We start from the raw sequence: 15,316 nt of genomic DNA, 5'->3' as shown, positions 1-15,316 counted from the left end.
GAGCTATACCCAGAGATGCTCCAACATGTAATAAGGACACATGCTCCACTATGTTTATAGCAGCCTATTTATAATAGCTAGAAGCTGAAAACAACCCAGATGTTCCTCAACAGAGGAATGGATACAGAAAATGTGGTTCATTTACACAATGCAATACTGCTCAGCTATTCAAAACAAGTGCTTCATGAAATTTGCAGGCAAATGGATGGAACTTGAAAATATCATCCTGAGTGAGGTAACCCAGTCACAAAAGAACACACATGGTGTGCACTCACTGATAAGTGGATATTAGCCCAAAAGTTCCAAATACCCAAGATACAATTCACAGACCATATGCAGCTCAAGAAGATGAAAGACTTTGGTAGACGCTTCAGTGCTTCTTAGAAGAGGAAACAAAATTCTCACAGGAAGAAATATAGAGACAATGTGGGGAGCAGAGACTGAAGGAAAGGCCATCCAGAGACTGTCTCACCTGGGGATTCATCCCATATACAGTTGTCAAACCTGGAAACTATTGTGGATGCTAGGAAGTGCTTTCTGACAGGAGCCTGATATAGCTGTCTCCTGAAAGGCTCTGCCAGAGCCTGACAAATACAGAGGCAGATGCTCACAGCCAACCACTGGACTGAGCGCAGGGTCCCCGATGGAAGAGTTGGAGAAGGAGCTGAAGGAACTGAGGGGGTTTGCAGTCCCATGGGGGAGCAACAGTGTCAACCGGCCAGACCCCCCAGAGCTCCCAGAAACTGGTCCACCAACCAAGTAGTACACATGGAGGGGCCCATGGCTTCAGCCACATATGTGGCAGAGGATGGCCTTGTTGGATATCAGTGGGAGGAATGGTCCTTGGGCCTGAGGGGGTTTGATGCTCCAGTGTAGGGGAATGCCAGGGCAGGAAGGGAGAGTGGGTAAATGGGTAAAGGGGCACCCTCATTGAGACAGGGAGAAGGGGGATGGGATAGGGAGTTTCTGGAGGGGGGTCCTGGAAACAGGATAACATTTGAAATGTAAATAAAGAAAATATCCAATAAAAAGGAAAAAAAAAGAAACAAGCCCTAACACAACATTAAGAGACAAGGAACCTCCAAGATGCTTTCAAGTTCATTTTCTGTTGGGCATCTACTCCTGGGCATGTAGCCTACTTTTAAGAGTAGCTTTGAGTCTCCTGCCTGTGCCAGAGATAGCCATATCTTCTTGTGCAGAGTCAGCTTTATCCCTTAGACACAATGGTGAAGGTCAAGGTGAACAGATTTGTCCATTACCAGGGCTACTTTCTCATCTGCTGCTGACAATGTGAATAGTGTTGCCATCAATGACCCCTTCATTGGCAATAATGTCATGTTCTAAGTTGAGTATGACTCTATCTATGAAAAGTTCAATGGCACAGTCAAGGCTCATGGGAAACTTGTAATCAATGGAAAGTCCATCGCCATCTTGCAGGAGCGGGATCCCACAAACATGAAGTGGGGTGATGCTGGTGCTGAACACGTTATGGAGTCTACTAGCGGCATCTTCACCACCATGGAGAAGGCTGGGGTTCATCTGAAGGATGGAGCCAAAACAGTTCATGGATTTTGGTCACAAATATTTTATTGAGAATGTTTGCATCTATGCCCATGATGTAAATTAGTCTGTAATTATATTTATTCATTGAATCTTAATATAGTTTGGGTACAAAGGTAACTTTGGTCTCAGAAAATCGATTGGTCAATGTAAAAGCTTTTCTTCCTTTCTGTCTTTCTTTCTTTTCTTTTCTTTCTTCCCTTCTGTCTTTCTTTGTTTCTGTCTTTCTGTCTCTTTCTTTCTTTCTTCCCTTTGTTGTTTTCATTGCTGCTACTGCTGTTGTTGCCATTGTTGTTGTTTTGAGAGGAGGTCTCACAATGTGTCCCTAGAAATTCTGGAACTCATCATGTAGAGTTGGATGACCTTGAAGTCACAGAGATCCCCTCCCATCTCTAGAACCGCTCCCAATTCTTCCAGTGGAAATATTTTCTCATTTTACAGCTCTTTGAAATCAATTAGGTTTGACCCATTCAAGGAACCAGGGAACAAATGAACGATAGAATCTGTACACAAAGAACATTTTAATAAGAAAATCTCTTTGGAAAGATCAATTACAGAAGTAAAACATTTAGTTGTACTAGTGCTCTCCTCAAATAAACGTAACTGATTTTGTGAACTTTTCTCTCTACAATGCCTATCTTGGGCTAGCGCTGCTTGGTGTGTATAGGGAGTGCTGCACCTGTGCCCTGTGCATGCTGAGCAAGACCTCTACCAGGAGCTACACCCTCAGCGCACATTCTTTGCATTTGCTCCAACATTTCTTCACATATTGAATTATGAATGAAATTGCTCAGTAATCTTCACATGGTTTTATTTCATTTACTTTTTAACTATTTGGAACTAAAATCATACCACAACTGCTCTGTTTACTGAATATAAAATGAAGATCATTAAGAAATGAAAAAGACCTGATAAGCTTAAATTACAATCACAATGTGAGTTGTGATTAAATCCGTTCAGGCATAAGACAATACCTGTGAAAAATATGTCATCTATAATCTTCTACCTAAAAGCAAAACATACTACATTGCACTTAAAGATTAAATTAAGAATTTACCTAATCTTACAATGATTTTATTTTTTCACTGTGCATTAGTAAAAATTTTCCACTTTAACTTCTTTAATTGTGGCTTGCCACAATTCCCTGTACACTTGCATTCCTTCCTCCAAGGTGAGATTGCCGAGGGGGGAAAATGTGGCAAACATCAAACTACAAATTGTTTCACCATTTCTTGTTTCACAAATAACTTAAAAGTAAAAGTAAGTGTGGATCCTTTTGTCTTTTTATTATTATATTTTTATTATTTAAATTTTGATTAGAACATGAGGCCTGTCCTAGAATGGTTGGTATACCCAGTACCATTCTATTGAAGAAAACTGATTTTCCTTCTTCCGGCAGATACAAGTAATGGTTCACTTGTTAACCTTTGCCCTCATTTTCGAGAACATAACAAAATAAAATATTACATGATAAAACAAATACTATCACTACACATTGGCAAGACAAACCAACAGAAGAAAAAGATCCCAAGAGAAGGCACAAGAATCAGAGAACCACTCATTTGTACACATAGGAATTCCCCCCAAAAATGATGCAGACCTGTGCAGGTGCTATGTGTGCTGCTTCAGTCTCTGTGAATTCACACAAACTTTGCTCATGATGAGTTAGAAGGCCTTGTTTTATTGATGTCTTCCATCCACTCTGGGGTTTACAATGTTTCTGTCTCCACTTTCCTGTGGTTCCTAATTCAAGATCCAGCTATATCACTCTTGGATATAAACCCAAAGGATGATTCATCAGACCAGTGAGACAGTTCATCAAACATAGTCATTTTTGCTCTATTCATAATAGTCAGAAATTGGAAACAACCTATATGTCTCTCAACAGATGAATGGGTATATAAAAAATGTGGAACATTGACACAATGGAGTATAAGCCATTTTTTTAAAAACAACATCATTAAATTCACAGGTAAGTTGATGGAACTAGTAGAAGAAATCATCCTGGGTAAAGCATCCCAGACTCAGAAAAATGAATATGGTATGCTTTTGTTTCTATGTGGATATTAGTTGTGAAGTCAATGATAACCAAGCTACAATCCATAAAACTACAGAGGTTTAGACTAAAGGGAACAGATAGACCTAGTAAGGAAGGGAAATAGAATAGATGTCTTTGGGTAGAAAGGTACAAGAATGGAAGGATCACGTTGAAAGGGAAAGTGGTGAGCAGGATATTGGAGGGAGCATAGAGAGAGACAGCTAAAATTACAGGGCTTTTTGTTTGGAAACCTAACACAATAGAAACGTCCTAAAATATATACATATATAAAGGCAATCTAAGTGAAATGGTTAAATAATGGGAGAGAGAGAAAGAATCTCAACTGGCTATCTGATGACACCAAACAAAATTCCCAATACCTTGATTGGATTACAATCCAATTAACTTAGTTGCCAAAGGGGCCACACAGGAATTCCCAAACAAGCTGGGCTGTTGACAAGACTGTAATAGTCTGATCTCCATCAACTGACAGCAAGGCCCCATTTCAGAAGACAATGCCTACAGAACTCATAACAGATGGAAATGATGAGCTGGTATCTCCATAGAGCCTTCACCCCTGTGTTCCCACATCCTTGGTTACAGATATTCTGCACACTCTCAAAAGAGAAACATGAACACCAAAGGCAACCACAAGCCTTTATCTACAATGGTCTCCTGTCTGTAAGATAAAGCAGGGCAATGCTGACACAAAGCTTGTGGGAGTATCCAACCAATAACTGATTTTACTTAAGGCCCACTCCACAAGATGCAAGCCATATGCGACACTTTGGGTGAGCAAGAACCTAACTCTAGATAGCCCAGGGACCAAGGGTAAAAGCAAACAATACTGGTCAAAAAAGAATGTAGTGATAAAATGACTTCTGATAACATTCTTCCAAACTCATAGGCCAGTGTCCTGTTTGGCTGTCATCAAAGAAGATTCTGCCTGCAGCAGAAAGAACAAATATAGAGACTCAGAACCAGACATTAGGTAGAGAGTAAGAGACTCTGGGAATACCTGAGACCTTGGAACACTAATCCCTAATGGGATGTCTCCATCAAATCTCTTCCCTGAGAGCTCAAAAGTAAATGTTTAAGAAGGAAATTTGCTCATAGAAAAATGGTAGGAAAGTACTTTCAAATAACAAATCACAATTTAAGACAATTTGAATTATCTTAATTGGCTTTATTGTTGGTTCTAGAAACAGACCTGTTATTCTGTTAAACAGAGGTACTGTTCTGAAAGAGTTAATCAGAAGAGAACGAAGAGTAGTAATTGCAAAGTTACTTTTCCTTATATACCACCATTGAAATAAACAGCTCAGGTTATTTCAAGTTCCCCTTTGGGTGTAAAGATTACAACAGAAAGAGTTTGTTATTGTGGCATTGAAACAGGGTTATTTGGGAATTTTGGCTCTAAACTTTGTTTTTTGGAAGCTTCAACAACTTAGTATCCATTAGATGATCCAGTGCTTGAGCTCCCGGCTGCCCTTGGTGCCCTGTGCAAAAGCTTAGTACAAAGCAATAGCTTCCGGTAGTAGCTTCAGAACGCAGGTTGAGAACCTATTCACTTGTTCTCACTTTGCTTCCTGCTTTAATTCTTTTTTTTTAAAAGGTAGTTCTGCAACTTTATTTGTCATACAGCAGGTTAGTTCTCATCCACATTGATCTCTGTAAATTTTTGAAGGTGGTAACAGGCACGTAAGTTACCAATGTGTAGAGCTTGTTTGGTGAATTCTTATCCTCATTACATTTTTTTTTTTTTTTGGACAAACATACTCGGAAGCGATACGCAATATTCCTTATTCCCTTGGCCACATGGCTTTATTGAGCCTGGTGTCAATGCCGCACATCTGGAGTCCCCATTTCCTTCGTGGCAAACTTCCGAGTTTCTTTGAGTGCCCGAGGAGCAGGCTTCTTGAAGCCCGCTCCGAGGATGTGCTTGTGAATGCTGATGGTGAATTCTCTGGTCACCACCTCGCTGATGGCAGCACGGCCCTTCTTCTCTCCACCCTTTGCGGAAGCTATTCTGCCGAGCCCAAGTTGGTAAGCCCTGCTTTAATTCTTAAGTAGCAAAATGTAGATGTCTCTCTTCTCAGTTTTAAGAAACAGACGACATAAATCCATCCTTGCATCCCGACCCCCTTCCTCTGCATACCTAGGGAACTCACTGTGGGATTCTCCTCTGATGCAGACTCCCATTGCAGTCAGTACCACCAATGCTAAATCAGAAGCAGGCAGCCGGCATCCTGAACAGCTTTCCATCTTTCTAGTCCATCAACCCCTCATCGTTGTCTAATCGCACATGAGAGCATCCTTTTTCCATCTCAATTATTAAATTTCCTTTTCTTCTGTTCAAATTTAATTCCAATATTATTTTAAACCTGAAGTGTCGTGAGTGGGAGCATGCATATAAAAAGCTATGCAAATGAAGCATTATCAAGCAGATAATGCATCTCACTGACCACGCAGTTAGCTATGCAGCCAAACCACAGATGCAGATGTGTCGAAGGGCACACATTCTGAAAGAACTCGGGGTGTCCATACAGCTGAAGTTCTGATAGACATCTACACTCCATAGGTTAGTTCTCTCTGTAAATGAACCTTTGCTGGATGACAGATTGAAAGCTATTTTCATGATACATAGAAATATTCAAATAGGAAGTGTTCAGAGAAGAATCATTGTTCAAACCTCTGACCTCTTTCTCCGTGGTGGTGGTGGTGGTGGTGTGTGTGTGTGTGTGTGTGTGTGTGTGTGTGTGTGTGTGTGTGTCTGCGCGCACGCGCGCGCGTGCGCGCGGGGGGGGGGGGCGGTTTATATCTAACAATCCTATCAAGGATAACTCATTTCTATTACTGTCTAATCAGTCCATTTAATTTACTCTCATTTTTTTTCTAACTAGCAAGTTCTTACTCTTCTTTTGTTTGTTTTTGTTTTTGCAAATAAGGCACCAGACATTTGACTAAGAATTTTACTAGGTAATTTTGGAATCGGATCCTTTTCAAATATTAGGAATTGGGGAGACAGAGATATCTGACTGATCCCAAACTTTCTATCTGGAGAAAAGACACACTTGAAGAGGAATAAGAGTCCTTCCCAAATGCTAAGTCTTCCAAGATAGATCTGTGCTTGCAGTCTCTAGGCGCTAGGGGTTCTTTTCCCTCTGCTAATATGGGAATCATAAATTTTACCTTGAAATACGCAGGTGCTCTTCTTTCCGTATGAATGAGGTCATTATTGATTGGCCTAGGAAATGGACTGGAGACAAGTGTTCATTTAAAATCCATTCCCTGAGGAAAGTACATTTTCATAACAATAATAAAAATAAAAATAAAATATTCTAAATGGAGATGGCTGTGCATTTCCTCTTATCTCTGTCCTTTTCTGGGAGTCTCTTAAGCAATGCCTAATAACTGGCTTTGGTTTTAAAGAAAATTAAGAAGCCTGGGGTCAAAAAAAAATCAATTTTGGAAGTAGTAATATCAATTTCCTTGGCAGAGTTGCTGAAATAGAGTTTTTATTGACTGTGAATCTCAGTTACTAAGAAAAATTAGTGATATTAGCAAATGGTTCTACTATGCAAATCCTTATGATAGAGTAACAATGGCTCATTGTTCACAGGATGGATGTGGAGAGCGTTTTTTGAATAGTCTGAAGTGATATACATTGTCCGTTACAATGAGATTATGAAACAAAAATCCTTGATGATGATTCGACCTCTTCATACTAACCTGAGTACAAATTATAAATTATATTTACTTTGTATCTATATCTCTGTGTTGTATATGTTATATGCTCATGTGGATATTCCACAGTGTCTGCATGTATATGTGAGGGTATATATGCACGTGTCTGTTTATGTGCATGTGCTCTCGTGTGTGCATGTGTGTGTGTGTGTGTGCATATGTGTGTTCACGCATGTGTGCATGTGTATGTGTGTGTGTGTGTGTGTGTGTGTAAAAGCTGAGATGAGAACTTAGTATCAGGTGTCATTCTTGATGGCCTTCCACCTTACTTTTTTGAGAAAAGGTTTCTCATTGGACAGAGAGATCTCTTATTCAGCCAGGTGACTGGCCAATAAGTGACAGGTTTCTGTTTGCTGCACACCGCAATCCTGGTTCTGTAGACACACACACTATGACCTGACTTATGTGGCTGATCGGAATCTAAACTAGGTTCGCATGCTTGAGTGGCAAGCTGTGAACCACCTCCCCAGTCCTTTTTTTTTTTAATAGCTTCTTCTCTTTTGAGTAATAATACAGTTACATCCTTCTCACCTTCCCTTTTCTCCCTTCAAACCTCCTCATACACCCCTTTTTGCTCTTTCAAATTCATGGCCTTTCTTTTCGCTAATGGCTGTGCTACAGGCAAGGAAGGGATGCCAAAGGCAAGAGACATGACTTTCCCAAGGGAAGAACACAGAAGTTTGTTATCCAGTACCAAATTTTTTAGCTCAGGAAACATAACATATGAGTAACATACAGACTGAGCAGGTTATATTTATGTATGTAGAAATACACACAGACCACACAGACACAAACACACACACACACACACACACACATCTTATTCTTATTTCTTTTAGAAGAAGAAGAAGAAGAAGAAGAAGAAGAAGAAGAAGAAGAAGAAGAAGAAGAAGAAGAAGAAGAAGAAGAAGCTGAGACTTATAATTAGAATAAATTAGAATGTTTGTCCTTTCAATGTCCATTTCCCTGTCTGCATGGTGATATGGAATGATCCGATAAACTTCCCACTGAGGCCTTTCCTCAAAGGTCACTTGTATCTGAGGACGTAAATTATGGAAAACTCTGATCTATTGGAAATCATGTGACTTACCATTACTTGTCTTCATGTATTTGGTCCCATCACCATATCTGCAGATAACAGATGTTTTGGGGATGACTTTGTTTGTTTGTTTGTTGCTTTATTCATTCTTCTAATCTTTCAGAATTATTGTTATTCGCTTTCTGAGTTTCCAACGTTTATTACTAAATCATTCCAAAAATATCTCTTTAATATCTGGAGTCCACTTGAGCAAGGGGGTTCTTTAAATCATTTCTAAAATATCTACATTGTCATACTGTGTCATACTGTGGCCGGTGAGTCTTCCCACATTCTTGCCAGCACTTGTGATGGCTTAGCCTTATTCTCATTGTGATTCAATTGAGAAGAGATTAGTAAGTTCATAAAAGACACTTCTGAGGTTATCTATAAGGATGCTCCTGGAGGGAGGGATTGTATTAAAGTGGGTGGGCTTCAATGTGGACAGCGCCATCTGCAGGTCAGTGGCCTGAGTGGAACAAAAGGAAAAGAAGGAAGGAGACTTTGTGCTAGCTGGCTGCAATGAGGGAGACAGTTTCCTTCCTTCCTTCCTTCCTTCCTTCCTTCCTTCCTTACTTCCTTCCTTCCTTCCTTCCTTCCTTCTTTGGAATACAACAGATTGTAATGCCAGACAATCAAGGAGTTTGCTGCAAGTGTGTATCCCCTAGTAACATCAGAAGTTATACCCACCGAGGCCCCTGCATTCTTTTACTATGATGCCCCATCTCACTGCAAGCTTAGAGATAGGAACCTCAACACCCTGGACTTAAATCTCTGAAACTATGAGCCAAAATAAGTCTTTCCTCTTTTAAATTGTCTCAAGTATTTGTCACAGTGACAACGTATCAAAATGAGACAGGCCGTGGCTTCTCCGCCTATCCCTTGCAGTGACTACCTGCTGGTTTAGAAGGGAATGCTTAGATATGCGGAGTAGGTACATTCAAAATATATCCTTATCCTGTACCATTATTTCTAGCGTCTTAATTTCTATAAAACACTGTAGCCCCTTCAAAATTATATTCCAGCATGCCAAACAGTCTTACTCACTTACACTCTCTTCAATTACACAATACTTTTATGATTATTTTATATGGATTATCTTAAACATCCTACTCAATGATCCCTACCTATGGGAACCCTCAACTGATTGCTTCTCACCAGACAAGAGTTACCAAGAGTTTCAGGGATTGTGGACACACAGCAAGGTATGCAGGCTTCTATGATGTTACACGAAATTATGATTATACATATCAAACATATCTTCTATGTTGTATTTATTGCAGGTATCTATATTGTTCCAGAAGCAGGCACAGTGCTTGGCACAGAACACTCACTCAATATTTAGAGAGCATGGTCGTTTGAATGAAAATGGCCCCTGTAGACCCATAGGGAGGTATGGCATCGATGGAGAACATATGGCCCTGATGGAGAAAGTGTGTCACTGGGGGGTGGGCTTTGAAGTTTCAAATGCTCGATTCAAGCCCAACATCTCTCTAGTTTCCTGCTGCCTGCCAATCCAGATGTAGAGCTCTCAGCTACTTCTCCATCACCATGTCTGCCTGAATGCTGCCATGCTTCCCGCCATGACGATAATGGACTAAACATCTGAATGTGTCAGCCCCAATCATACATTTTCCTTTATAAGAGTTGCAGTGTGACCATGCCTCTTCACAGCCACAGAAGGCTGATTAAGCTCAAGGCTGAGAATGGTGCAGTCTAATGCACTTACAAAATGCAAATTCCACTGTGAAGTTATATTTTTCTTTGTTTCTTCTTTCAGCCAAGTATGTATTGAGTAATGAATAGTGTTGTGGCTCTTATGACTGAGGGATGTTATCCTGTTCTTGTTGTCCTTGAATCCTTTCCTCTGTGTCATTTACATTTTAATCTATTAGTTACTTTTATAATAGAAAACAATATGCAAATGACTATATGTGATGTTATCAGTAAGCCAAGTTATTGATCCATTAGAAAAAAAAATTTCTTCTTTTCAACTCCCAGATTCCCCCCCTCTACACACACACACACACACACACACACACACACACACACAGGCTTTTCTTGTAGTAAGAGTATTGGCTCCCATGCTCTACATTGTAGAACAGTGGTTCTCCAACTTCCTAATGCTGCAACCCTTTAATATAGTTCATCACACTCTGGTGAGCCCCCAACTATATAATTATAACATTGCTACTTCAAAACTGCAATTTTTCTACTGTTATAATAATGTAAATATCTGATATGCAGAAAATCTACTACATGGCTCCCAAAGAGGGGGTCATGACTCACGTTGGAGAACTGCTGCCCTAGAACATTATTGTGCCTCACAGTATTTTTGTGTACTTAGAAATTAGCACTGTGTTGCTATTGCTTTGTAAATATTTATGTACTACATAACTAGTAATAGAGGATAACTGTACTTTCATTTACAAACACATTTATTGTTTCGTTCGTTAGGTTTTATTGTTTTGGGTTTTTTCCTGAGTTGCTACTTGCATTCGTAAAAATTAGTTGCCTTTGTTTTTCCTTTGAAACCTTAAAATTTCTCAACAATATTTTTGGTTCTCCATATTCTCTTCTCTTACTCCCTGAGAATCCCACCTCCTTACTCTTATCCCTATCTAGACTCAATGATCTCCGGACTCATGCCTTTGGTCTCCAGAATTCTCTGGGTTGTAGACCTTTGTCCTCTCTGGCATGAGCCCCAGTGCTGTATCCTGAGCCATCAAAGAAAAACAAAAACTTTCCAGATCCTTCTACCTTTTTTTTTGGTCAAGTCATTGGTTGAGTACATGAATACAGATTAAAGAATTTTTTCTTAAGTATTTTTTAAGTATTGTTCTATTAATTTCCAACATTAGGGGTGTGTGTGTGTGTGTGTGTGTGTGTGTGTGTGTGTGTGTGGTTATAATTTACTGTGCTTAAAATGTACATTTTCCTTCTTCCCATTTTAAGTTCATTATCTAAGTATCTCGTGACAAAATAATAATAATAACAATAATTAATAATAGGTTAGCAAGAAAGCAGCCTACAGATTCAGTTCATGTACGTTTATGGTTTCATGTGAATCTTCATACAGAAATAAAGACCCAAAGAAACAATCAAACATGAGAGCTTCAGTAATAGTTTGTTTAAAACCTGAGTATTGGGAAAATGTTCTAGGCTAAAGAGGCCCTGACCCCAGGTAATACAGTGGAGACCCTAGCAAGGCTTTCATGGCCATTCTTCTTGATGCCGCATGTCTTTAGAGAAAACTATGTTCTTTTTCTTCAGGAATAAGGAAACACCTCTCATGTATCATGAAGCTTTTATACTGAGTACAGAAGAAAATCAGGGAATTCTTCCTAGGTTTTCTACTAATCTGATGCCTATTGTTTTATTTTTAGAAACTTTTGTAGCATCTTTAGTGTTCTAAAATCTCCAGAAATATGGTTTTATGTCTTGTCTTGGTTTTCCAAAACTGGATTTTTTTTCTTTCTTTTTAAGGACACTGTCTTTCATTACACTTTGATGATGTTGTTATCTGACTGTTTAGTCTATGTATTGATTCTTTATATATTTTGGGTTTTCTTATCTAACATTCCCACTTACCCTTTTAACCACTTCCTGGCTGATCCCAAGGTCATTACATTTACAGATGTCAGTTCGACTGAAGAACACACATTCTAAAATGAATCTAGTTAAATGTCGATACTGAAGTGCAATAAAGCATTTTAAGAGTTTTATTTGGCGTGAAAACTTTCCACAGAGACTATAAATAAGATGATTATCAATGATACTGATTATACTTTTCTTGGTATTGCCAAACCTAACATACAAGAACTAATAAAAGCGAGACCACCTTCAACCTGTATTTAGAATCTTGAAGCTAAAAATACATTTGGACTGTATTTTTACTCTCAGGTTTACTTTCCTCATCAATAAACTGAAGATAAACATTGTTTAGCTCATATCTTAAAGAAATTCTTTTATGTATAGTTACATGAAGCTAATGAACATTTTTTTCATCTTTCACTTGAACCACAGCATAATTACTAAATATATAAAACTTTGAAGCTCCTCTATTTACCCAGTGGAACTGAACTCATATTGAATAAGGAAAATCTTCAAGTTCATAGTAACTTGGATGCTAAAGTCACCAAGTTCCATGATTCAGCTCTGCGTGTGCACGTAAAGCTCTACAATAAGAACCCGTTCAAAGACACTTTTCTATGTTGACTTCACACCAGTTAACAAATTTGCCCTTTCTTAAAGATTTTTAAAATATGGAATCAGCTGAAAAAAATGATGTTGTTTTAGATTCCAATTTTATCCAGATGCCCCCAAAATAGACACTGATTTTCAAAATTATGTGCAGTGGAAAATAGATAATGTGATCCTTGTTTACAAGAGTTCATACTGGCCCTTAATCATTTGTTTATCCCCAGGACTATTGATTGCCACAGGAGAACACTGACACTGGGGTTGGAAGCACAGTGTAATTCTGTGCTGGTGACTCCTCCTCACAATGGAGCCATAATTCACAACGTGATAGGTAGCAGAAGGTAATTTTATGGTTACTAAGAATGAGTTTGCATTTGTTTGTGTAGTTACTATATAAATTTATAGATGCATTTTGTTTGTATCACATTTTAAATTTTAGTGGTTGAACAGGAAGAGGATTGAAGAAGTACAAGGGATTTGCTCGTGAACTCCTTCTCAGCAGCCACTTGTAAAGGTGGACTGTAATTCAACATGAAATAGGTCCCGAACGTCCCCACAAACTCATTATAAATCAAGCTGCTTCGGAGGTATGCTGTTATTAAGTTTGTTTTTTTTTTTTTTTTTATTTTCTCTTGCCCTTCCTCCAACATCTTATCTTGAGAAAGAGTTTAAAGGCAGGAAAAGTAATTCAGTAAGCATCTACTGTTAGTAGATGAAATAAAGACAGCACTGTTAGATGCATTTCACTCTGCTATAATGCAGCCCCCAGAGCCAGGGATTTTTTTTTCTTATCATTGACTGACTTTGTCTTCTGTTCTCTGCCCAACCCACCCTCAAAATGTTAATGTAGCAGTTAACAGATGCATGCAAAATTCTGCATGCTGTATGCTTTGGAAACTGTGGACAGCTGTCACAGAGTTCAGAGATAGTGACGAAATTCAGTCGATAACAGTAATGCTGTCACAGTAGGTGCAACTAAACTGGAGACAAGGGTAAGAAAATATTTATCACTAGGCTAAGAGTATACATGGAGAATGAGGAAGCAGTGTGGACAGCCATGAATTAGCTAGAACAATTTTATGACTTTGCCTATATGCTAGAAAGTTATTGAAAGTATAAATTATTCTCCTTTGTCTTTGGTCTTATTAACAATATATAGAACTGGACCTGGTAAGAGCTGTACCAAGGCTCCATCAAGAACAGCACTGCCTCACTAGTGCGCATTATTTGAGACAGGGATTACGCCATTGGTGTTTTGATGGTTGATATCCCATTGCTTTTCAGTGTATGTGCATTGAGCAGGATTGGAATAAACACTGGGAAAGGGGTTTTGCTAATGAATGCACTTTTGTAGTGCTTGATAATTCTCAGTACACATTCTCAACCAAGTCTCAAATGTTTTCTCAGCCTGAGGTTGCTTGCCAGGGTTAGTCACCTTACGGTTTGTTCTCCTTCCTGGTCTGTCAACCATTATTGCAAAGCTTGAAATAGAATAAGCACAATAGCATTGTTAACAAAACCAAAGACCAAGTAAATGAGAAACATTTCATAATTGTAAGATATCTTAGGTCTAGAAATAGACTATTAGAGCATTATACAGTATAAAGCTGTCTCCAGTTGAAGAATTTGATCCTACATGTTGTCCATACAGCTCATTGTTTAAGCTATTTGTAACAATATTATCTAAAGACACATGGAATTAAAATGATATTGAGACACAAAGCACGAGGGGACCCCACTTCCTAACACAAAGCACAAACTTTCCAGCATCTATTAGTGCCTTGGCCCTCTATATGTTAAGATATTTCATTTATAAATGTTGTCACAATCCATGTTTGCAGAAATTTTCAGTGTAGGTATAAGCAGATAATCTAGCCCAAACTCAATACTGAAATAAACTATGTTCTAGATAAAAGAGATTAATCACTCTTCTCCATATGCATAATGCATTTTTCTGCTTCTTAGTAGTTAGCTCAGATATTCTTATGGCTGGAATGTTCTTGTGCCCAATCCATCACTGGATGCCCAAGTCATGTCACCTCCTTCTGAACTCATCTCTTGTCATCCAGCCAAAACTAACATGTCTTGTCTCTTGTCTCTATGTCTTGACTACTCTTTTACCTACACTACTTATAAGCTCCTTTGTACCACAGGTTTAAACACTGACACCTCATGTCTAGACTGACAGTTTCTAAGAATGTACACTTCAGCATTTGAATACAGAGAGCCACCGATGCATAAGAAATACTAAGAGCATTGGTTTGCTCCTCGCTCTTTTGCTCCTCGCAGGTTTGCTCCTGTTTCTTTTGCTTGCTGTTAACAGAATTTTAAACTCAGCAAGGGTTTTGGGATCATCAAAATTGAGTGACATAATAAGTTATATTGATACTGAGCTGATAGAAGTTAGAAAGTTGAACCAGATGAATCATTTCACGGAGAATGTGATAATTCACCTGAAATGGAAGAGAGGAGAAGGCATCAGAGGAGACTTAAGGAATGAGAAAAAGGAGTTTTAAGAGCATAAAACATCACATAGAAAGTGTCTGTGCAGAAGACTGTAAAGTTTGTTCCATTTGATGCTACATTGTTTAAATCACAGGAAATATACCTTTTCCTGTTTCTACCCACGGACAAACTAGATAGCCTGATAGATAGGCACAGGTCTTTGAAGAGGAAAATAACTGAAAGACAGA

At 38.8% G+C, this 15,316-nt stretch overlaps 1 pseudogene; it reads right to left on the bottom strand.

Moving 5' to 3' along the window:
- Positions 1-5,246: 5,246 nt before the first annotated feature.
- Positions 5,247-12,937, bottom strand: LOC127691082 (60S ribosomal protein L31-like; annotated as a pseudogene).
- Between the last annotated feature and the right edge of the window lie 2,379 nt (positions 12,938-15,316).

Source organism: Apodemus sylvaticus, chromosome 8 (assembly GCF_947179515.1).
Source record: "Apodemus sylvaticus chromosome 8, mApoSyl1.1, whole genome shotgun sequence".
Lineage (NCBI taxonomy): Eukaryota > Metazoa > Chordata > Mammalia > Rodentia > Muridae > Apodemus > Apodemus sylvaticus.
This window is presented reverse-complemented; position numbering and strand designations above follow the sequence as displayed.